Source organism: Scyliorhinus torazame, unplaced genomic scaffold (genome assembly GCF_047496885.1).
Source record: "Scyliorhinus torazame isolate Kashiwa2021f unplaced genomic scaffold, sScyTor2.1 scaffold_82, whole genome shotgun sequence".
NCBI classification, from domain to species: domain Eukaryota; kingdom Metazoa; phylum Chordata; class Chondrichthyes; order Carcharhiniformes; family Scyliorhinidae; genus Scyliorhinus; species Scyliorhinus torazame.
Window position 1 is genome coordinate 81,306 of NW_027307809.1, and position 3,535 is coordinate 84,840.

Genomic DNA, 3,535 nt, shown 5'->3' on the forward strand with positions numbered 1-3,535 from the left:
ATTCTCTCCAGTAATTTCCCTACCACTGAAGTAAGGCTCACCGGCCTGTAGTTCCCGGGATTATCCCTGCCACCCTTCTTAAACAGAGGAACAACATTGGCTATTCTCCAGTCCTCCGGGACATCCCCTGAAGACAGCGAGGATCCAAAGATTTCTGTCAAGGCCTCAGCAATTTCCTCTCCAGCCTCCTTCAGTATTCTGGGGTAGATCCCATCCGGCCCTGGGGACTTATCTACCTTAATATTTTTTAAGACACCCAACACCTAGTCTTTTTGGATCACAATGTGACCCAGGCTATCTACACCCCCTTCTCCAGACTCAACATCTACCAATTCCTTCTCTTTGGTGAATACTGATGCAAAGTATTAATTGAGTACCTCGCCCATTTCCTCTGGCTCCACACATAGATTCCCTTGCCTATCCTTCAGTGGGCCAACCCTTTCCCTGGCTACCCTCTTGCTTTTTATGTACGTGTAAAAAGCCTTGGGATTTTCCTTAACCCTATTTGCCAATGACTTTTCATGACCCCTTCTAGCCCTCCTGACTCCTTGCTTAAGTTCCTTCCTACTTTCCTTATATGCCACACAGGCTTCGTCTGTTCCCAGCCTTTTAGCCCTGACAAATGCCTCCTTTTTCTTTCTGACGAGGCCTACAATATCACTCGTCATCCAAGGTTCCCGAAAATTGCCGTATTTATCTTTCTTCCTCACAGGAACATGCCTGTCCTGTATTCCTTTCAACTGACACTTGAAAGCCTCCCACATGTCAGATGTTGATTTGCCCTCAAACATCCGCCCCCAATCTATGTTCTTCAGTTCCCGCCTAATATTGTTATAATTAGCCTTCCCCCAATTTAGCACATTCATCCTGGGACCACTCTTATCCTTGTCCACCAGTACTTTAAAACTTACTGAATTGTGGTCACTGTTACCGAAATGCTCCCCTACTGAAACATCTACCACCTGGCCGGGCTCATTCCCCAATACCAGGTCCAGTACCGCCCCTTCCCTAGTTGGACTGTTTACCTATTGTTTTAAGAAGCCCTCCTGGATGCTCCTTACAAACTCTGCCCCGTCTAAGCCCCTGGCACTAAGTGAGTCCCAGTCAATATTGGGGAAGTTGAAGTCTCCCATCACCACAACCCTGTTGTTTTTACTCTTTTCCAAAATTTGTCTACCTATCTGCTCCTCTATCTCCCGCTGGCTGTTGGGAGGCCTGTAGTATACCCCCAACATTGTGACTGCACCCTTCTTATTCCTGATCTCTACCCATATAGCCTCACTGCCCTCTGAGGTGTCCTCTCGCTGTATAGCTGTGATATTCTCCCGAACAAGTAGCGCAACTCCGCCTCCCCTTTTACATCCCCCTCTATCCCGCCTGAAACATCTAAATCCTGGAATGTTTAGCTGCCAATCCTGCCCTTCCCTCAACCAGGTCTCTGTAATGGCAACAACATCATAGTTCCAAGTAGTAATCCAAGCTCTAAATTCATCTGCCTTACCCGTAATGCTCCTTGCATTAAAACATATGCACTTCAGGCCACCAGACCCGCTGTGTTCAGCAACTTCTTCCTGTCTGCTCTGTCTCAGAGCCACACTGTCCCTATTCCCTAGTTCTCCCTCAATGCTCTCACCTTCTGACCTATTGCTCCCGTGCCCACCCCCCTGCCATACTAGTTTAAACCCTCCCGTGTGACACTAGCAAACCTCGCGGCCAGGATATTTATGCCTCTCCGGTTTAGATGCAACCCGTCCATCTTATACAGGTCACACCTGCCCCGGAAGAGCTCCCAGTGGTCCAGATAACGGAAACCCTCCCTCCTACACCAGCTGTTTAGCCACGTGTTTGTCTGCTCTATCTTATTATTGAGCAGTAAATGGTTAACTATATACAGCACAGAGTATCTGAAACAGCTTTTTAACTGGGGGCTCCTGAGGCCACACTGCCTGTTCCCTGCTCCCAGGGATTATTGATAATTAAATGGTTAACCCTGTACAGCACAGAGGTCTCTGAAACAGCTTTTCAATTGGGGGTTCCCGAGGCCACACTGCCTGACCCCTGCTCCCAGGGATTATTGAGAAGTAAATGGTTAACTATATACTGCACAGAGGTCACTGATTCAGCTTTTTAATTGGGGGCTCCCGAGGCCACACTGCCTGTCCCCTGCTCCCAGGGATTATTGAGCAGTAAATGGTTAACTACATACAGGTGCAGTGGTCTCTGACACTGCATTTTAACTGGTGGGCCCCTGACCACACTGCCTGTCCCCTGCTCCCAGGGATTATTGAGCAGTAAATGGTTAAATACGTACAGCACAGAGGTCTCTGAAACAGCCTTTTAATTGGGGGCTCCCGAGGTCACACTGCCTCTACCCTGCTCCCAGGGATTATTGAGCAGTAAATGGTTAACTATGTACAGCACAGAGGTCTCTGAAACACCTTTTTAATTGGCGGCTCCCGAGGCCACACTGCCTGACCCCTGCTCCCAGGGATTATTGAGCAGTAAATCGTTAACCATATACAGCAAAGACGTCTCTGAACAGCTTTTTAATTGTGGCTCACGGACCACACTGCCTGTTCCCTGCTCCCAGGGATTATTGATAATTAAATGGTTAACCATATACAGCACAGAGGTCTCTGAATCAGCTTTTTAATTGGGGTTCTCGAGGCCACACTGCGTGACCCCTGCTCCCAGGGATTATTGAGCAGTAAATGGTTAAATAAGTACAGCACAGAGGTCTCTGAAACAGCCTTTTAATTGGGGGCTCCCGTAACCACCCTGCCTGTCCCCTGCTCCCAGGGATTATTGAGCAGTAAATGGTTAAATAAGTACAGCACAGAGTATCTGAAACAGCTTTTTAATTGGGGGCTCCTGAGGCCACACTGCCTGTTCCCTGCTCCCAGGGATTATTGATAATTAAATGGTTAACCCTATGCAGCACAGAGGTCTATGAATCAGCTTTTAATTGGCGTTCTCGAGGCCACACTGCGTAACCCCTGCTCCCAGGGATTATTGAGCAGTAAATGGTTAAATACGTACAGCACAGAGGTCTCTGAAACAGCCTTTTAATGGGGGGCTCCCGAGGCCTCACTGCCTCTACCCTGCTCCCAGGGATTATTGAGCAGGAAATGGTTAACTATATACAGCACAGAGGTCTCTGAAACAGCTTTTTAATTGGCGGCTCCCGAGGCCACACTGCCTGTCCCCTGCTCCCAGGGATTATTGAGCAGTAAATGGTTAACTATATACAGCACAGAGGTCTCTGAAACAGCTTTTTAATTGGGGGCTCCCCAGGCCACACTGACTGTCCCCTGCTCCCAGGGATTATTGAGCAGTAAATGGTTAACTATATACAGCACAGAGGTCTCTGACACAGCATTTTAATTGGGTCTCCCGGACCACACTGCCTGACCCCTGCTCCCAGGGATTATTAAGCAGTAAATGGTTAAATAAATACAGCACAGAGGTCTCTGAAACACCTTTTTAATTGGCGGCTCCCGAGGCCACACTGCCTGTCCCCTGCTCGCAGGGATTA